Source organism: Cataglyphis hispanica, chromosome 6, assembly GCF_021464435.1.
Source record: "Cataglyphis hispanica isolate Lineage 1 chromosome 6, ULB_Chis1_1.0, whole genome shotgun sequence".
Taxonomy (NCBI): Eukaryota; Metazoa; Arthropoda; class Insecta; order Hymenoptera; family Formicidae; genus Cataglyphis; species Cataglyphis hispanica.
The window spans coordinates 8,671,084-8,694,842 of record NC_065959.1 but is presented as its reverse complement, the minus strand read 5'-3'; the positions used below and the strand labels follow the sequence as shown (position 1 = coordinate 8,694,842).

Below are 23,759 nucleotides of genomic sequence, written 5' to 3'. Positions count from 1 at the left end.
AGGATTGTGAAGTGTGCAGTATGCCGCGAGCTGCCGGCGTGTGAGGATAGTTTTTTGCGCGCGCTCTATCCTGACAACTGCACAACCACGTGGTGCTCCCATATATCTCTCGCCTTCCAACGTCGCTGTCGTACATTATATTGCATGATCGCGTGACACGTTTGGAAATCGGGTCGTGCGTTTCGTTTCGTTTCCTTGCAATTCAAATTGTCGATTGTCGGCATTACGAGCCGCCTATCCTTCGATTTTCCGCGGCGTCGCGACGCCATCATTCTGTCAAAATTTCAAAGCTCATAGCAAGATATCCATGAGTGTATAAGATATATTTGTGAGTGTTTATAAAGTTCTTCGTGTCATTAAGAGGCTGCGACAAGAGAGTGACTGAGAAAAGGGGTATGTACAACGATTTCGTTCAAGTTTTTTTTTGTTCTATTAAATAAAAGTATTAAAAAACTTTCAATGCATAAGCAATATAATTATTAATTTTTAGGAAATGGAAATGTTGAAGTATACATTATATCACGTGACAAACTGATAGATTTATTAATTGCGAATTCTATTATATATAAGTATGTTTAAATCAAAGAAAAAAACCATTTTTTTTTTAATATTAAATTATATTAAATTAGTGTATATCTATTTGTCGCATACAAATATAAGTTTTAGTATTTCTATTTACAATATTCATACATCGGTCAATATATAGCAATAAATAATTAATTTGCGTCTTACGCAAAGTCATGCGCATATTTATTCATATTTTAATTACGAAATAAAAGTTTCTTTCAAGCATCTTTCCTTCTCTTTCTCTCTCCCTCTCTAGATCTCTCTTTATAAAAGTAATTGAGTTTTCCCTTATTGGCACTCTTCTCTTTGAGCACATAAAGTACGTTTTCAAGCTGTCTCTGTCTAAGAAACGTTGTATCTGAAATATGTAAAATAAATAATTTCTTTTTTTCAATTTTTTTATATAAATAATTTTTTTATTTGGCTAGACACATAATACAAAATTTTTTATATGACATATATATATATATATATATGTATACATATATACATATATACATATATACATATATGTTTTTGTGTAATTAATTATCACAACACAACTATTCAAGTGTAAATGTGTTAGATTAAAAATTAATTAAAATAAAACTCTAATTAAATAATAAAATTATAAATGAGGATATAAGAATAAAATAGAACCTATACTAAAATATAATAATAGAATTATAATTAGATGTAATAATTAAATTATTAAGATTAAAGTGTAAACTGATGCAAATTTATCAAAAGGAAACATGTATTAACATGATTATAATATTATGAATTGTTGTTACGACATACAAAAGTAAACGCGAATAAATTGAACGTTGCCTAAATTGAAATGAAAAATTTGTATTGCATTGCGAAATTGCAAACTCTATCTGTTTCAACAATTGCGGTTTGTTCTGTGATAAACCGCATAATAACATCAATTTATCCAAGGGTGAAAAACGATAAAAAATGTTTACTTTATAGTTTGTCCGTGGAAATAATAGCGTGAGAAACGTTTAATTGCAAAATTACAGCACGTGTCAGATTACATAATACATTTTTTCAGAACGAAAAATTCTGATGCACCGAAAAATTATTGTGGTTTTAGTATTGAATATTTTAATACGTAAAATATAATATAAAATTAAGTACATCTTGAAAGAAAAATATTAAACATTATTTTCTATTTACATAAAAAAAAAATACATGTAAATTTTATTTTTAGTCTTTCAAGTTTTTTTAGTTTATCTATTATATTGTAAAAAAAAAACGATAGCGCGCGCTATTATATGATATATATAGATACATATATAGTATATATAATATTATAATAAATATAGTTTTTTAAATTTAGAATATTTTGTAAATTTAATATTGTAATAAATATAGTTTTTTTTTTAATATGATGTTGCATTATATATCTGTGGATTGATAATGTTAATTAAATAACAATCGTATTGACATAGATCGTATTTAAGACCTATGTGAGCAATATTTTTATATAAATTTATTAAAAATTATTGTCTCCGTTATGCCTTTGAGCTTCGGTAATGCTACAGGCGGAATATCTAATAATACATTGGCCGTTTATTGTGTTGTTTCGCGATTGCGTAATTTCGGAATTAATAATTGAGGACAAGCCGCACCTCTCGTGAAAATAGAAAAGTAATTTGTGAAAGTAATTTGATTACAATATAAAAAATACAAGAGGGCGCGCGCAAAAATGGTCTTAATTAATTCTAGATTGATAGTAACTGATTTGTAATCAACTGTATTTATTATTTCACATATTTTAAAGGTAAACACTCCACGTAAGATTAAAGAGAGCATAAGAAGTGACGCGCACGATTCTCTTTTAAATAATGGTATATTAATAATGGTATATATTTTCTTTTACTTCTTATTAAATTCTCTTTTTAATTAGACATATTTGCAGAATTTAATACTAATAAAAAATTATCTAATATCTGCAGTGTTTATCAAACGTCTTGTATCGAAACACGCTGATATTTCTTAGGAATTTTTCTTAATTTTTTATAAATAACTTAAATTTAAACAAGAACGTCATTCTTCTTAAAATGATTATTTTGTGAATTGAATAAAAGTAATAAAGGGAGATGTTTCAGATTCTAAGTTTTCACTATCAAGATTCGTTGTGAGCGTAGGACGTGTAGCAAGTGTCTTTGAAAATAGATCCCGCATGATCTAGAATAGTTCCAGCTGGCCGAAATCCTGATTTTCACGTGCATCTTTTCTTAACTGAATGCGGCAACATGCACCTAGAACCTGTCTATGTCATACAGGTGCGAATTTGCATCAAGGAAAACTTTTTTTGTTCTACATATACTATATATAAAATATATTTTTTCAAATAATGCAACTCTTATATTCATAATAAGGATTTTCTTTGTTTTCTCTTTACTACATGCTTGACTGTTTTCTATTCTAAATACACTGATAATTTTTTTAATAAGTCTCACAATTTTACAGTCAAAATTACAAACGCTTATATAATCGTATAAAAGAGTATTTTTTCGAAATGCATATTTGCATCGTGTAAGGTTATAATTAACAAACAAAAAATGTGTAACGAAATAATATCCTTAATACATGTACAATTAAATATTTAATTTAATAATTTAATTTAATAACTATTAATTTTGTTATTGTCTAATTCATTTAAAAATATAATCGCAAGAGACACGTTATACATACATACATACAAATATGTGTGAATGTATGCATTATAAAGGAATATTTCAATAATTTAGAACAGAAGATTATTTTATAACATCAGTACTAAATATATATAAAAAAGAGAATAAAAAGATAATTTTATTTTTAGCGCAAAGAGAGAAGGAGGGAGAGAGTGGAAGAGAGAGAGAGAGAGAGAAGGAGAGAAAGAAGAAAAAGAGAGAAGGAGAGAGTTTATTCGCCTCAAGCTATAATAAATATAATCATACTCGCATGCACGCAAAATCTACAGCTGTGATTATAAAAATACAATGGTTTATGTTTTTTTAAACCTCTGTTGTTTTATATTTAAATGTCCGGTTTATCTTTTAAATGGAATTTTATATTTTTGCATTTAGTATTTTAATAACATTAACATTATAGCAGTATTATGTATAAATTAATATTGTGCGCAATGTATATTCTTCAATATGGAAGAACAAATATATTCGACATATATACGAGCATTACGAAACTTTTGACATTTTATTTTGAACTGTGCATTCGCACATACCGTGCATATAAAAGAATTTAATCGCTTGCACTTTCTAAATTACTTTTATTTTATATCTGTATTTGCAAATTGTTTCCTGCTATTAGAATTACATTTTCAACTGCATTATTCGAATAATTTTTACATTCCTCGTCTGATTTAATGTTTATCATTTAAATAAACGGCACTCCTAAATTATATTATATAATAAGCAAAGAGACTCTCTCAGAGTCATTATTCACTAGTCATGTTTCATTTATCTTTTTTTTTTCGCAATTTCTCGTTTATTTATTTATTATATAAAATTTCGTTCATTTATTTATTATAAAACATAATAATCTTAATTTAAAAAAAGTAATTTTTCTGATTCTTTTTTTATCTGAAAAGAAAAAAAATTCTTAATTTGCCAGAAACAAATTTTTATTGAATAAATAAATAAATAATTATATATTTAATAAAAAAAATATATATATATATATACATATATATGTATAATAAATTAATATATAATATATAATATTGTATATATATTATATATTTATATATATAATATATATAATAAATATATAATAAATATTAATATAATAAATTTTTTTTATATTATATTAAGATAAATAAAATAAAATAAAATTCAACAAGATAGAAAATTGCAAAGATTAAGCTTAATGGAACGGAGAAAATTGTTGCGCGAATTTACAGGTATTACGGGTGATGTGTTGATGTGATTCGCATGATTGGCATTATGCGATACACGTATCGTCTCGACGAAGCTCGTCGCGCAATATGTCTCAGTTTGCAACGCGGATAAGACCGCATCTCCTTGATTAGGCTTTATTTCGTCCACCCACGACACAACGGTGCGGATATTAAGATGAACAAGCGTAATACGCGTATGGCGAGATCCGCTACAGTAATCGCATACATTTACCTTTCAAAGAAAAATGTGTTAGGCATACCATCACGAATTTGGGATACTTTTTCTTCCAAAAATTGATTGTTTATCAATCGAAATTAAAATAAAAACATACAAGATCATTATTATTATTATCGTAAAATACAATAGTAATTTAATTGCGCGATTAAAATAGGCGGTTAAATATTTTTTTAATTTGCAAATCAATTTGCGTTGGCAAAATAAGTAGCTCGACATGCCATAAAATATTTTTTTTAATGTTTCCAGCTCCGTTTGTTTCTTCGTTCCTTGTTCGTCATTTACCGTACTTTTCTTTTCGGAGTGAAATTTTCTCTCCTCTCAGGCAAGCGCAATTTTCCGCGCGAGCAGATGACGCAGATGAAGCGCGATCATCAAGATACAACTCTCGTGGACTCTTCGAAGAAATACTTAGGCGAAACAGTGTTCGCAACTCTTTGCTACCCCTCATATTGTTGTTGTTTCAAAGACTTTCACGTTGCGCAGTGTAAAATTTTCAAGGCGGGCAAAATTATTTCAGTTATTCGAATATAAATATACGAAAATATATATATATATATATATATATATATATATATATATATAACGTTTTATAATTTATAAAAATATTTATTGAAAATTATGGAATTTATATTGATGAAAGCAGTGGCAAAATAATTATTATAAAAAGATAAAAATAAAAATGAAACAATTAGGCAATTATAAACATAGACAATAAAAAAGACACACACACACACACACACACGTACATAATAGTATTAAAAAAGATACTTTGCTCTCTCTTATTATCACTTATTAGATTGTTTAATTCACCAAAAAATGTACGGAAAATACTTTCGAATTTCAAGAATTCTCGACACATGTATAAGCCGAGCATATAAAAGGATATAAAATATAAACCAACCAAAAGAGCTTAAATTATAGATTTCTGACGATTAAACCAATTAAATTTTTATCAATTTTAATAAAATATTTAATTGCATTTAATTGTTAAGAAACAAAAGTGTATCGGTTCAGAAAATTATAAATTTTGATATTCTTCTTCTATATGCAATAACTATATATAATTATATGTATATTAAGTATTGTTTTTCTGAATTCTTCTTAAGAAAGAAAAAGAAAGAAGAAGAGAGAAAGAAAGAAAGAGAGAGAGAGAAAGTTTAATAATTTATATGCATTTTAAAACATAAATTTTATATAAAATGTTGCGATTTTTATTTTTTATTTAGAAAAACATATATTACTTTAATATTATAATTATAAAAATTAAGCGTTAAGCAAATTTCACGAATGTTTTATGGCATGTTTTAAAAATTCATGATTTTGTTTTTAACGTGATTTTTCTCGATGTCATACTTGTCACTCTTAAATATGTCAGTGTACGTGAATAAGAGATTTAATAGAGAAAATGCGGTCACAAGTCAAATAAAGACGAACCGAAAGTAGAGTCTCTTTTTCTCGTAAAATTTTGTGAATGTAATATTTATATTTTTTATATATTTAGCATAATATTAATAGTTTATGTAATATTTGTATACATATAATATTTATTTTTGTAATAGTTTTGTTATTTTTACGAATCATTAGTTTACGTCGAAAGTTATATATATATATATATATATATATATATATATATATATATATATATACATATTTATTTGTTTTTATTTAAAGTTTCAAAAGCATATAGATCAGCATTTTTTGGAAAATTTAAGGATATTATTTGACAGATTCTTCAGACAAATGATGCGACGAGCAATTTCAGCGCAGATAAAATGGCTAGAATTGAAGTGAAATAATATATATACATAAGAAAAACGTGCAAACAATAATAGCAAGCGCGAAAAATCGTTTTATGACTCTTAACGTCGTTGATGTCACAGCAATTTCTATTGAGCGTAAAATTTGCTTTTCTACTTTCCTCAATATTTTTTTTCGTAGTAGATGCAATCTTTTCATTTCAAGTATCTTGTCTCGAGAGGCACAAAATAAAGTTTTTATGCGTAAACAAATATAAATAGTTTAAAAATAAATAAAGATTAAAAATAAATAATTTAATCTTTCTCTCTTCTTGTTCTCTCTCTCTCTCTCTCTTTCCCTCTTGTTCTTTCCTTTTCTTTTTTTTTCACGATTCTAATTCTGTCTCATTCAATTATTGTATTGTATTTTCTGTACATTAAAGAGTTTAAAGTGTGTGCGTATGTATAGAGCATAATAAATCAATTATCTATCTCTTCTTCTTTTTCTTTTTCTTCTTTTTTCAAAATTCTATATATCATATATTATACGCGCGCTTCTATTTTTAAAAGTTTTTTCAAATATTTTAGCAACCTCACACTCTATTAAACTCTTTCTAAAACTGATCTCCAATTATGTGCATCACGCAAGCTTCGTTAACATAAATTCATTTCGCAAGTTACAGAGACATTTTGAAGATGCTTTGACGGTGTACAGACGATCAATAAATTATTCATAAACAACCGAGCAGACAATATGCATTTATTTGTCTCGATCATTGCCTTCTCCGATCCAGCAATCCTTTGTGTCGTAATTTATTGTCGCCTGCAATTTGTTTATCGAGTGTCTTCGGCGGTGATGTATTGCGATGTCACTGTAGTGCCAATTAGTGTATTGAGCGTTCCCGAGTGTGAGAATCAAAATCTCTTTCACCCTTTTATTTCAAAAAGAAATTTTATTCTGGGCGAGAAGCTTTGAAAGGGTTTAAAATCACGTGATACGCCGACTTTATTAATGTTTTAATTTAAATTTAAATTATTGTTCTTTGATTTTTTTTTCTTTTCTAGCATTTCTTACATCCATATCTTAAGACGATAGAAAACATTGTCCTTTTCCATTTCTTATTTTTCCCTGTCGTTTTCAAATACGATGTTTGACGTAAGGAAGTTAGGAAGTTGCAGTTTTCTGCGGTTGAAATTTTTTGACAATGCTGCGAAGGAACGTGTAGCGAGAGTTAATTTGTCTTGTTGAAAAAGCGATTGATAAAACGGTTGATAGACAGTTTCTTAAGAGAAGCGGCAAGCCAGAAAATAGCAACTTTAAATTGAGTTAATTATCTCGGCTAATAAGATGAGCCACCAAAGTCGAAGTTGCGCACGTGACGATAAATTGTACATGCATGAAGCATACGTGCGATTTTTTTAGGCACACACACACACACACACATCAGATATTATTAATAAATAAAATATTTATTATATAATTATAATATAATAATTATTATAAATAAAATTTTAAAAACTTCTATAATCGGATGAAATAATATTTATGATAATAATTTATCAAAATCTTTCTTTCAATATTTAATGTATTTATGAATAAAATATAAAAAGTGTAAATATTTTCTAAATACTTATACAAGATCTTAAAAAAATTTACATATAATTTAATATTGTATGATGATATTGTTGAAAAATATTACACACACATATTATAAAGTTAAAATTTACAAAATAATAAATTATTTATTCTTTTATTTGCTACATTAAGTTCTAATAAAAAAAAAAATGTTATTTTTGCAACAGTATTATTTATACAATTATGCAATATTATGTAATAAATGTTTATTCTTAGTTTTTCATTTCTTGATATTTATATCCGGCAATTACTCTTTGCAATAGCAGCATATCTCTCACTTTTGCTTGTCGTGTTATCATCGTTTTATCGCTTCTGTCATGACGTGTCCAAGGGCATCGGTTCTTTTCGAGCAATCATTAGAAAACATATACGAGCAACTTAAGGTCACAAACTAAAATAGATTGCAGCTTTTAGTCGAATTACAAACAATTTTATAATATATTTGTGGAAGATTTTAGAGAATTTATTGAATATTTCCAATTCATATAAAAATATTTTAATTTCTCTCTCTCTCTCTCTCTCTCTCTCTCTCTCTCTCTCTCTCTCTCTCTCTTCATCTTATGTATTACACAGTTTAACAAGAAATATAAAACAAAAACAAAAAACTAGCTACTTTCTCATTAATTTTTTTTTAATGCTGAATACATTTCAGTTTTCAAATTTAATATATTTTATCATATTATATATAACTATACAAATATTTGTAATATTTGGAGAAGTTTTATTGTTATCAAAATTTAATACGAGTTAAGATGTTCGTTATAAAGTGTATCGACTTTAATAAGGTTAATAAGATATTGATGGTTAAATATATTTATATGCGATCTGTTGCGAATTAAATCAAATTGAAAATTTGTAAACAATATATATTAAATAGTTTTCAAATATGTTTAACTAAACATAAGATTTTTTAGATTGCTTAATACGAATCTGATGTCAAAATTGAGAAATTAAAAATGGCGGAATTAATATAAATGTCAAAATAAAAAAATGTTTGAACTTTTGCAAAAGTATATATATATATATATATATATATATATATATATATATATATATATATGTATGTATGTATGTATGTATACAAATATTTATGTATGCAATTTGAATTCTATTTGTCAATAAAAAATATAATGCAGAAAATGTTTTATTGTTTTATTAAACAATAAAAAGCTTACAAGATAAAAGATAAAAAAATCGCGATTTCTAAAGACGCCTCAAAATTATATGATATAAAAATTATTATAGAATAATGAAAAATCGATAAATTTTATTTGTATGTTTTTGCGACATGGATGTTGAAAGGAGTAAAACATCAGTCGAGTCGACGTTAATGTTTGCGTTATTAATATTTGCATGATAATTGGCTGGCTAACATGCGCGTTACACTTGTATCAAATAAGCTTGGCTTGCCGTTTATTTACAAAACATAGATATAAATGCATCTAGGGTCTATTTTATTAATTGTACGAAGTCGTGAATTTACACAAAATCGATGGTATTTTACATAAAATAACACATGATTGTTTCATCGCAATTAGTAATTGTTTTGGGAAAGTAACGCAGTTGCTTTCTTGCAGCTCGTCAAGATAGATTTTCATATGAATTTTGTTAATGATTTTACATGCGTAACTTTACTGATGTCTGCATTTAAAAGAAATAAAATTTTAATTTTAATATTTAAATTGAGAAATTTGTAAAGAAAGTACTTTTAATCGCATATTTTACTTTTTGTAAAATACAAAATTAAGAGTATACAAATTATTTTTAAATTAAGAAACTTTTTATAAAAAGGAAAGATAAAAATGTATTATTTTTAAAAGATAATAAACAAAAGAAAGACATTAAATATGTTCTTTTAAAGAGATTAATACATTTTTATCCTTAAGATGTCATATTGAAAGAAAATATTGACAGTATGACGATTTCTCCTAAAGTTCAATAAGAGAGAACTTGATTTAAAATAAAAGCAACATCCATAACGGTCATAATAGTTAATAGATGAGAAAAGATCGATTGTCGAGTCTCTTTGATGAGTGAATGAGAGCGTAACGCGAGGAAAAATATTCTGCTACAGATTTCTATAATTTTTTATGCTACAAAACAATCGCTTCGTGAAGAAAGAAATGTGATCGGCTCATTGAAAAGCTGCAATGAAAGCTTTCTTGTTCCAAAAATATTTAATAATTATATCTAAGATTTTATATATATATATATATATATATATATATATATATATATATATGTATAAAAGAGGATGGAAAGATAAGATGTATACATATATATTTTCATTCTTATAAAAGATAAATGTGCGAGAGTATGAGAGTATGAATGTAAAAGCTTGTACCAAACGGCAAGAACTAGTGTCCATCGGAGCTTCTTAGACAAACAATGAGATCTTTCTTTTATAACGCGTCGGTTAATTGCATCGGCGCATATAATTACGTATATCTTCCGTAAAATGCCGGCCGTAAAACGCCCGATTAAACACAGACCGATTCCTTTCGCTGTGTCGTGCTTCATAAATTCGAGAAACACTTTCACGAGATGTAACGAGATGGAACATAAAAATATAAGGTGATCTTTTTTTTTACATTATTTTAAAGAATGATTAATTTAATTTAGTTAGAGTTTAATACTCGACATGCAATATAGTATTAATATTAAAGATGTATTATAAATATAAAATTATATTTTCTACGTGTGTGTGTGTGTGTGTGTGTGTGTGTGTGTGTGTGTGTGTGTGTGTGTGTGTGTGTGTACATATATATATATTTTTTATTTATTTTTTCATAATCCTTCTCTTGCGGCTCAGGATGGTTTCCGGTTCAGTTCCGATTTATCTTTGCATTTTTATATTTTTATATTATACTTTTGCACATTATCCTTTTTTGTAATACTTTCTTCATGTTATTTACTTTCTTACATTCTTACAATAAATTCAAAATGAAATTAAAATTACACATTACATTATGAGAATATTAAACATTAAAATATTACAATTAAAGCATTAAAATATTAACACATTAAAAAATAAAAACATAGAAAACATAAACTCACAGAAACAAAGTAAAATTAAAAATTAAACTTAAAATATAAACTAAAAATTATAAACTCAAAACATATAAAATATATCTTAATCTAAATTGAAATCTAAATCTAAATCATAATGAAGCTCAAAATCAATATTAGATCCAAAATTAAAAATTTTCATTTCTAAATTCCAAAGTGAATTGAGAATTGTTAATCTTAAATCCTAAATCCTAGATCTAAAATTCTCAATTCTAAAACCTAAAATCTTAAACCTAGAAGCTTACATATTTCAAGGCAAATCAAAAACACAATAAATCAATCTTTATTCTATTTCATTCTATATATGTACCATATAAATTTTGAAAATATATGAAAAGAGAAATCAAAAGAAAGAAAAAGCAAAAATTTTATATATATAAATACATGAAGAATAAATATACAAATTATATTATGAAAAATAGGAATTTAAAGAGAGAGAGAGAAAGATACTTATTAAAAATTAAAAACTACACTAAGGAAAATTGCAGATTAAGCAGAAAGAATTTTTTTCCTGAAAAAAAAAAAAATCTTTTAATTAGACTTATTTTTCATTACGAATTCTTTAATCGTTCAGCAGTGTTAGTCGACCGAATAGTCATTTGTAACCCATATCTTCGCTGATGCGAAGCGACATATACTCTCGGTATTATGCAAATAATGCTGAAATGAAACACCGAGAATAGATCATGTTTAGGGCAAGTGGAGGAGTCAAGTATAGCTTGTTGCTGGAATTTGCTATATAGTCTGAAGTATTCAGTAGCTTATGATAAAATTTATTCGCCTCGAAATCAAGTTATAAAGCGTTATCAATATATAAAGTGTTTCATACGAAACCACTCTCTTAATCAGTGATTTAAAAAATTCGATTAAAATTTATTGAATCGTTCATTTTCTTTAAATAATTAAAAATTTCTAAATGATTTAAAAAAAAAACACATATAAAATTAAAATAATAAAAATATATAAATAAGATAAACTGTTACGCTGTTAATAATTTACGATGTTCACATTCAATTCCAATTATATAAATATTTTATATTTTTTCGTAATACGCAAAACAATAATAAATAAACGTCACAGCAAATCAAGCAATTATTGTAAAATAATATTAAAGGACTTTTATCAGAATTTTTGTCGAGTTCTCTTATCAGTGCGATCAGCCAACGACACGTTGATGGATATTGTTGGAACATGGCGGTTCGAATTAAACACTCTTGCATGATGGATGCGTGGTTCATCTAATGATTCGGACCGCAGATGATTAATCGGCACCATTACTCTCGTTTGCGTCCGCGAAAAATTTATATATGAATATTATCTTATATCATCTCTTCATAGATATGAGATTAGGTATATAAATATATGCTTGTTTTATATAATTGGCAAAAATCATTCTTAAAAATTCTCTATCGAGCGTTTTTTTACAAATCTATTGTAAATACGTACTAATATTATCAATATTTATTACAATAATCACAATACAATTATCTTTTCGAAAGTTTGTCTATTATTATTACACACACACACATATATATATATATATATATATATATATATATATATATATAAATTGACGCGAATAAAAATTACAAGAAGATGTTTTCAGGATTTTATTTATAATATATGTCACGTATACATAAATGCGCACGCATACACAAGGGCACATACATGCATAATTGTATGTTTATGACTTGTGCCAAATGAAATAATGACAATTTACCAGCTGCTGCTTCGTGTTTATTTACGACTGTGGTCTTGTTTTGCAGATGACTAACAAACGTGCGATTAATCGATGTGTGAATTAATTCTGAACTAACAACATGTAACGACACCGCAACGCGACCAATCATGGAGAAGAGGACGTTAAAAGGAATCGGTGAGTTGTTTCTAAATTTCAGTTCTGTTTATTATTCGTTATGTAATATGTAAAAATGAACGCCTAAAAATGAATTCGACTTTGGAACATTTTCGATTTTTATTCGATCCTGCATACGTATGTTTCTTATACATATGTATATTACATGATGCATTCAAATTATAGGAACATAGAATTTAAGTTTGTATTTAATTGCAAAATTATAAATTACCTAATACTTTAAATAGATTTTAATTACTAACATTTTAATCAAAGTAGAACTTTTATTTGAAAAAAAAAAAAAAAATGATTTTTATTTATTGGAAGGAAGTAAAACCAACGTAAAATTTTATTTTTATCTCTGGCTTTTAGCTCTGGCTCCTCAAAATAAAAATGTTAACTTATTGAGATATTTACTACAAATTGCGTTGCCATCAGATTAGCAGATAGAGATTTTGTTTTTCATCAGTTTTCATATTTCTACATTATAATTTTATAATATTCTGTATTATAATTTTTATAATATTAAATTTTTTTTTTTTTTGCATAAATAGTCTTTTTTAAAAAGAAATATGTGATCTTTGATGAGGAATTGATTTCCAAAACCGATACAATCACTGCAAAATGCAGAAATAGAAACAATGAGAGAAAAAATAAAAGCAATAAATATTTAGATGTTTACAGATGAAAAAGATTTAGATATCTATAAATATGAAAAATTATATAATATTATAAAAGGATAATTCTGTATCATTTTCTGTATTAACTGTATTATATTTTACAAAGAAATATTTTAATTATTTAAATATTTTGATGTACAAACAAATGCATAATTTTTAACAAAGAATAAAACAATATATATATATATATATATATATATATATATATAAAAATTTTGTTATATATTTTAGTTTTATAAATAAATGTTGTAAAAGAAATATATTTTTCATGTAATTTATATATTATAATATTTTGGAGTATGTATAGATGATTAATATTTCTACCATTGCTAATATATGTATATATATATGTGTATGTACACACACATATATATATATATATATATATATATATATATATATATACACGCATGTTATTTATATAGAATAATTTTTTATTCAATTGTCATCATTCTGCTGCGTGAATTAGATTGAAACATTAGATATTTCTTTGGTACATTTCCTTTCTATGAAACTCTCTTATTTTTTGGAACTAAAAGATAATTTCATATCTCGATAATGTGTTATTTGACTTTGAGAGAAAACAAACGTAAGATAGGCGCGATCAGCTGAAAATGAAAGAGAATAACATGTTTCTTATCGCAAGTGAACGCTGTTACGTGGTTCTTTTAATAACAAGAAAATCCATAAAGCCAGAGCCTTTTCTCGCGTCATTGTAATTACGGGAAAATGCTTCGAGCGTGAGTCATTTGAAATTTAAAATGATATTTTTTTTTATATATATTTTGAAGTAAAAAATTAAAATTAGTAGTATAATAATCGGATATTTTTACGCAATAGTGAAATAATAATAATACAAATACAAAAAATATATAAAATAATAATATAATAACAAAATAGTAATAATAATATAAATATAATTGCTACGCAATAATTCACGTTATCTAATTTAAAACAATCCAGAAATCGAATATTTTTTGTGATAGTAATATGAAAATAAAGTAAAAATAAAATAATTATTTAATAGAGCACATATACACGATAGCATTAATAATAATTTTGTGATTTTAGCATTAATAATAATTTTATGATTGGTGTTTTGTAAATACTTTTAATGTCTAATGTCTATTGCCATATTTTTTCTAACTATCAATTTTACATCTCCCTTTACAAGTCCATTTTTCCTCCTTTCTTATTTCAGCTCAAACTGTGCCTTCACTTTTGTTTATAACAGAAAATTATGAGGCTTGGACTGCAAAAATAAAAAAAAAATATTTAAGCACTGAGGTAAATTAATTGATCCTTGTATGCAAGCGCACGAAATTTCAGGATATGTATAATCAAAAATAATGCAACCTTTATAATCACAATGCCTTTAAATTCGCGATTATTTATTTTTTCGTAGTAAAATTTTTTCTCGTGCAGTTGCATAAAAAAACACGCACACGCACATTCAAAGGTTCTTTTTTACAAGGATAAAGTATTATTATTATGTAAATGAAAATTAAATTTTACAATACGATTATATGAGTTCATTATAAGAAAGAGAGAGAAGGAGAGAGATTTTAAACCATTTTTCTTTATTATAACTTTATATATTTTTATATCTCTTATAAAAAGACTTCTTATTTTTTAATATTTTTTTCATATTCCGATTTTTACGATAGCTATCTTCGTTTTTATTAAAAATTTTGTTGTATTTAATTGATTGTGCAACAAGTTGATTATAATTGATAATAATCTCTTATCTTTTCTGTAATCATTTCTGATGCATTATCGATTGCATCGTATTTTTTCCTTCTCCTCAAACTGAGAACACGATTCTGTCATAATTTCCGTAGAAACAAAGAAAAATCCCCTGGAATTTAAGCTAAATTATATGTTTCTGTGCACGTCGATGTTTCAATGAAATCACTACAGATACTATTATGGAATTGATATGTACTTTTTTCATTCTCCTCTTCTTTTCCTCCTTTTGCCATCCTACTAACGCAGAATCAGAGATACATCTGAATCCTTTTCCATCCTTTGCCGCAGCATACGTTAAAAGGACATATATAAGTCTCGCGAGATCCTTTGTCCCGTTCGCTTTTCTTTTTCCTTTTCTTTTTCCTTTTTTTTTTTTGAGTGAAGCAAAAAATCGCAAAGCGCATTGATCCAAATAATATAAATATATCTATTTGGAAATTATGTTTTATAAAATGTGTGTAAATATAATTTATCAATTACTAAAATATAATCAATTATTAAAATTATATATCAATTATTAAAATAAATAATAGAAATAATAAATAATAAATATAAGAGAGAAAGAAAAAGAGAGAGAGAGAGAGAGAGAGAGAGAGAGAGAGATACATAAGTATATTTTATCAATTTAAAGGGATATTTTTTAAATGCATAAATCATATTGTGTGTATATAAATTTAATATGTTTATGCAAAATTAATTCTATGTGATTTTGCATTATATTGATCTCGAAATCGAGAGAATGTTATTGCATTATTATTGAATAATAATTATTCAATTCATTTATTTGATGTTATTTTGTATTACTTTATATTATTATACTAATTATTTATATTAATTGTTTTATTTTCAGTATTTTAGAAATAAATACGTATCTTGCACATATATACAATATGATGTGAATTTATTATTACGTGCATATGTCATTGATTGTATTAATATCTTTTGTCATATATATATATATATATATATATATATATATATATATATATATAAGTGTGTGTCATTATTCTTCTTCAATTAAGACGTCATAATTTATTAGCCGTTTACGATATTTGATTATTTCGATTGCAATCGCTTACATCGTGACTAATACGCGTCTTAACGTGCAATTTAAATGACGACACGGTATGAAGCTTGCATAACCCGCGTAATGCACACATGCTCACGCATAAGAATTCATTATTCTCCCATTCGTATGCGCACGCAGGCTGTCATCAGTACATCTCGAGGACGTATGCTCGCGAAGATGATTTCACCGACGCGTAATAGCGCATCGTGTTGCATCGCTGATTTTTGGCTGGTTTTCACAAAAAAAAACGTAATGCTCCGGTCGATCAAAATATGTATAAAAAAATTGACATCTTTAAAAAATTATTCTATAAATGCAAAATATTAATTTATGTCGATATACAAATCACAGGGTATATCAATTTATGCAACATCCTAATTTTTACGTAGATTAAAGATATAGATGTCAGATAAGAGAGAGAAGACCAATATAAATCAAAAACAAAAAAATCACATATGTATGATATTTTATTAAAAATTTCACAAAAAGAGAACTCGTTAAATGAGGCGAGAATTTAGATGTGAGACATATTATATTATTTCATTATTATGTATAATAGTCTTATGCAGTAATTTTTACGCTTCTGTTGCGTTTATCTTTCTTCAAAATCAATTTCATTTTCAATATGGGAAAGTGTACGCTATAATTAGAAATAAATACATTTCTACCGACATCGTGGAGCTGCAGAGAGTCGATGGCTTCTTGTTATTGAAACATCGCGAGTGTAAATGTCGAACGTCATTTCGTTGCAACTTGTCTCGCGAAAAGATTCTGCCGAGACAGGTTTCGCGAAAGAAAAAAAGCGAAAACTCGCTAAAGATCAAGCGATAGTGCAAGTGCGAGTATAAGCAGTAGTGCAAATGTATCCCTGTCTCTTTTATTCCTCCTTTTGTTTCTGCTTCTCGTCTCACTCGTCGTTTCCGACTTCGAAAAAATTGACGAAACCGGTGAGGCACGGTTCCGAAAAAAAATGACGTTTCGCACTTTCACTAATGCGGTTTTACATGCAGGCACAATTAATTGGACTGATGTGATGGAAACTGGTTTGCTTAGATGCTTTCACGCTATAATTTTTTTTTTCATTCCGATAAAGATATATGTATAGAGTGATAGTTAAATAATTTCTGCAACTTTGTCGGATCTTTGGAATTCTGAAGTGTTCTTTAATATTTGAATCTTTTCAATATTTGAAATCTCTTTCCTTCACTCTTTTCCTCTCTTGTTTTTTCTTTCAATTTTTATTGTGTTTTTATATGCGTTAAAAAAAGTTTAAACACTTATTTAATGATATTTATTTACACAAAGTTCAAAAATAATTGTATATATTGATGTAAATATATATATATATATATATATATATATATATATATATATATATATATATATATACATTTACATTTATTTATAAATATTAAAGCAAAATACTGATTAACATTAATCGATTATTCTAAATAGTATTTAAGGATAATGTAACTAACATGTCATCTGACCGAATTATTTAAAGACATAATTGAGTTAATTATAGCACTCTGAGATATATTGTACTATTGTACTACTCGTGCTTATAACAGTGGTTGAGAAATAACAAAGCAAAAAAATATAATAATGATGCTATTGTTTTTCTTTATTATCATAATTCGATTTACTCTAATTTCTATAATATTTGTATAAATTTTTACAATTTTGAAATAATATTTTATTGACAAACAATGTCATATCGTATGCATTGAAATATACAAATAAATTTATTGTTTGTTGAAATAAAAAATTCAACAATTACTTTTTTCTCTTCTTCTTTCTCTCTTCCTCTCTCTCTCTCTCTCTCTCTCTCTCTCTCTCTCTCTCTCTCAGTCTCTCTTTTTTTCTCTCTTTCTTTGTCTAGATTATTTATAAGCTTAAATAAAGTGCATATTGTAATTCTTAAGTAAGAATCTTTTATTCAACATGCGCATTAACGTCGAATGGCATTAAGCAGGCTAGCCTACGGCCTCTAAATTGCAACTTTATTGCCATTTTCGCTCCCTGAAAGATAACACTTCCATACACTCGCATGGTTACTGCAGCGATGTGTGCATCTTTGTTGTGTATAAATACATAGATACAAATTCCGCCGATTTAATCCTTCCCACACACCTTCTCCTCTCCTTCATTTCTCTCCTCCCATCCTAATTTTATCTGCGATCGTGGTAAGAGTATGATAAGGAATTTCAGCATGTAATTAATGATTAAAATTCTTTTTTTATAATCTGACGAATCTATTTATTTATTTTAATGAGTTCTTTTTGCGTGATTATTAGCTTAATTATGAATAAAAAAAAAATAAAATAAATTGAAAGTATCTTCATTATATTTATATTGATAATTAAAGAAATTTAATTTTTTATTATTTTAACAATAACAAATAATTTTCATGAAAGTTTTCAACACCAAATTTGTCTTACGTTTTATCAAGTTATTTCTGAGAGATTTTTTTAGCGCGATTACGAATTTGGCTTGGTAAAAATAGTGTACATGAAGTTTTTGAGTAAACTATATGTAAGTGTGTATGTGTGTATGTATGTGTATTAAAATAAAGTGTCCACGTGTTGTCTAACTAATTTTTTTTTTTTTTTCATCTATAGGCTGTTTAAGCAATAAAAGAAATGTATCTTGTTCTAAATCCAAGTATTTCTTAAAAATAAGATTATACAGAGTTATATAAATCAAGAATTTTTACGTGCAACAAATATGATAATAACAAATATATAGATAATAAACATAGTTTCTTTTATCAGCAAATTTTCTTGTGCGTCTTTTTTTATGTTAATACATAAGACGTAGGCATATCTTTTTCTTTACGAATCGGCAACAACTGCTTTTTTACGGCTGCATAAAATGGCGCGTGCCGCTGGCAAGGTCGTTATGCTTGGTGATAATTGCAGTTCAAGATTTCCACCTTTTGTCTGCGAAACACATTCCGCATGAGATTCAATAAATGCGAAAGAAGTCAGCTGAAAATTGGAAAAGGGGGGGGGGAGGAGGACAGATAGAGGGGGAGTGAAATTTTGTCGAGCTGGCATGTATAATCGAATTCCCCTCAAAATCATTTCTTTTAGTGCCTCCTTGTTTCCATTCTCTTCGTGCGGAAAATTCACACACGCGCGCGTTTGTACATGTGTGTGTATTATTATATTAAATTCTTTTACGCGTATTTACATATATTTACACAAGGTGTCTCACATTCAGCATATTTTTATTTTTGCATTTAATAATTTGAGATTTGGAATTTATAAAACATTCATAGAATTTAATAAAAGGTCATACGCGCTCATACATATACATATCTCTACGCACACAAATATGAAATTCTTTTATAAAATATTTATAAAATTTAATAAAAAATTTATATAAATATGTGTGTGCATGTGTGCACATCCGTGTGTGTGTGTGTGTGTGTGTGTGTGTGTGTGATGCGTGCGTGTGTGTGTGTGTGTGTATGTGTGTGTGTGTGTGTGTGTGTGTGTGTGTGTGTGTGCGGATGTATTATATATATGTGTCATATGCATGTGTGTGTATATGTATATATAATATATCTATATATTACATTATATAATATATATATACGCACAGAATGTATGGTTTTTTATGATATGAGGATTTAAAATATCTTGTATTATTGGTGAACGATTAATTTTTTTTTTTCCATAGTTAGAGCAAGATTTTTTCTTACGCGGTAATGAAAATGACGGTTTATATTAATTTAAAATTATTAAAATATGGAAATTGATATTTCAATTTAGAAATTTGAACGACATGCAAAATGAATTTATCTTATATTTCCGGCGAGATATTCGCCCCTTATTATCGCGCTTGCGAAACCTTATCATCACGTGAATGCATATATATACATTTGCGATAAAATGCAAAATATGATTGCGCATATTTCAATGACGCAAACTAACAAGAAAATACATAAAGAGGTCGCACAATTCGTACATCATCGAAATATCAAAATACCTAGCGAGTCGCGAATCTATATAAAGATCGCGCAAGCTGAGTTTAAACTCGAATTTCAATTTAAACAATCTTTAACCGCACGGATAAATACCATCGCGTTTTTATACATTATTCATGATTTTATATTTGAATTTTGTATGTGAAAATATATATGCGGATTAAATAAGTCGCGAAATAAATTTTTGCTATTTTTTTAATTCTATTATTAACCTTAGAAAATGTTAGTGCATGCAAGATTAATATGTTTCCGATATACATATATGTTGATATGCATATTCTCTATTTTTATTGCGAGTTTTTCTAATTTATTCTCTTTAAGAGATAAGATATATACAGGTGTCCTAGATCACCTGTATATCCCTTTTCTTTCAAAAACTAAGCATTTTAGAGAAAAACGTTTTGAATAAAAATTGTACGGTTTTGAGGGGAACATAAGATGGTATCATTGGTTTGACCTTGGATGGCATCGTTAAGGTCAAGTCAAGGACACCTTTAATTTTTTAAATGGAACTCCCTATTTTTTATTGCATATTCTTATAGCTTATGTCGAGAGCTTTCCAAAACACTATAACAAAGTATTTTTTTCATTAAGATTTTTTTGAATTATTTTGTATCTTAATCTGACATATTTTAGTATAAAATATAAAATATCTCGAAAATTATTTAGTGTTTGATAATTGTATCGTGATACTTTTATGTACAGAATAATAAGATAAATCAAATGGTGTAAAGAAAAAATAAATAATTGTTATGAAAAAGTATATTGGAAATAATTGCATACCTTTTTTTAAAAAACAATTATTTTCTGTACACCTTCCAAAGAGAAAGACATTGGAAAAATAATCAGGACTAGTCATCAGGATTAGTAAATAAAAAATGTATATATATATATATATATATATATATACATATATATATATATATATATATATATATATATATATATATATATATATATACAATGCACGACTTCAAGACTCCTTTCTTCTTATTGTTAGCATGGCAGACAGATAAAAGTATTGAGTTATACAGTTTCGATGCAGCAACTCTCTCTCTTTCCATTTAATCTATATATATATATATATATATATATATATATATATATATAAAGCGTGTGTATACATACACACACACACGTATATAAATATATATAAAAATATGCACCCTCGCCTTTACGACGCGACTCCGCGGTAACTGTAATGGTTACCACTTTCACAACGCGAAGCACCCCATTATCGTCACTCTATTTCATAGTTGATATCTATCTGCTTTCATCCTTTCCTTAAAGACCGCACCTTGACCCGACTATGCAATCTTGGATGCAAACGATATAGAAAAGCAAAATGTGTTAATTCTGCGCGTGAATTTTCTTATCATTGCACCGCAATTTTTGAACCTTGCAAGACTTATCAATGGACATCAATCAGATTACAGGTGAATACAGATTATTCAATTAAAATGATCAAAAAATAAGATTTTTGTAATTATGAGGATAAAAAATAATATAAAGAGAAAATTGAAAAAATTGCAAGAAAGACTGCATAGAAAGACTATAAATAAATTGCTTGGGCTGAAAAACGTGAAGTAAAGATGAACATAAAATTAATATAAATACTTTTTCTTAAAAACACATATATTTTCTTCTATAAATATTATTTATAAAGCGACATGCGATAATTTGTAATTATAAAATGGCGACACATAAATAAAGAGGATGTAAAAAAAAAAATCTAATGAGATGTTTCATCTTCTAGGAAATGGCTATAGTCGATTTTATATCCTTAATATTTATCAGGATGTTTGACGATCTTTGAATGGCCATTTCGCCAGAATCTGCGATCTGAGCAGGCACTTACGTTGTGTAATGCGATCTGCGGTCTTGTTGTAAAAGTTGATGTGGGATCGAAATTGAAGGTGCCATTGAAATTCAACGCGTCTCTCCTCCACGATCTCGATATAATAAAGATATTGTATATACAGCCATATTTCTCTGCGTATGAGAAAAAAAAAGAGCTTGCGATGTTCGTAAAACCCCACGTACTCAGAGACGTGATTGTGTTTTTGAAATAATGTATGGACTCTTGATGGTATTTGAGGCTCTCGGGGGGGTCCTTTTGGCCTCATTTGCGTTCGCTAATTAATTAGCAATTAAGAGATTGAAATTTCACCAATAAATGTGAGAACAACGCAGTATTATCAAATATATAGTATTTAAATGTCATTATATTGTTCATTTTATTGTATGTTTCAATATTATTGTATGTCCTTAATGACATATATATATATATATATATATATATATATATATATATATATATATAGAGATAATTAAATATTTACATTACATAAAATAATAATAGTAATAATAAAAATTGTAATAATAAAAATTTTTTGAAATCTGCTAAATTTTTTTTATCTATTTTAAAACTTTTATTAAAATTTAGTCAATAATCAAGTAACTAATTAAAAAATTATTGTATATAAATTTTATGTGTTAGAAAAAATTTAATAGAATCAATTTCTTTTTTTAAATATTTAATCGCTTGAAACATCTATATTTAAGGCAATTGTTTATTGTTATAAATAAGACCGTTGCTGCAGTAAAAATAAAGAGGAAAAAAAAAACAAAGGAATAGCTTATCGTAATATATAGTTATATCATGCCACACACTTATCTGATTTCATACGCTTTAGCGCGATATAAATATCAAAGTGGCACGTGTATTATATATGTATGTGACGGTAACGTGATATAACGATATAAAAAATCCTGCGACGCGCCATTGTATAAAAATAACGCTGGCCGGTCTTGTTATCGACTTGAATTACATACCACGAACCACATGATGCATCCCGACGACGCATCGCATTAACTCACGATGCAACACGATATGCGTAATCATACTACTAAGAATTTCAATTAAATGATAATTGTTTTCGAAAAATCTTAAGAATTAATTAAGACATAAAATATTTTAGGAGGAGAGGAGAAAAAAAATATAAGAAAGGAGAAAGATATATTAGATATGCGATAGAAGAGATTTAGAAAATATAAAAAGTTTTAGTTAAATATATATAAATGCAACATAATAATAATATATAATTTTTCCCATGTAATTCGATATTTTTTGTTTTTGTTTCAGACGGCGCGATAATAAGGACGTCGTGGTGTGCACGGCACATTCGAAATCCAATTAATATCTATCAATTAATTTAATCTTACCGGGGTAATAAACATATTTATTTAACTAAACAAGTGATATATATATATA

The 23,759-nt window shown here is 26.8% G+C and overlaps 1 long non-coding RNA gene across 1 annotated transcript; it reads left to right on the top strand.

Moving 5' to 3' along the window:
- Window positions 1-27: 27 nt before the first annotated feature.
- On the top strand, window positions 28-23,757 carry LOC126850710 (uncharacterized). The gene is made up of 3 exons (XR_007687569.1): window positions 28-393; window positions 12,905-13,014; window positions 23,631-23,757. It is a non-coding gene; the product is annotated as an uncharacterized LOC126850710 (long non-coding RNA).
- Window positions 23,758-23,759: the final 2 nt, after the last annotated feature.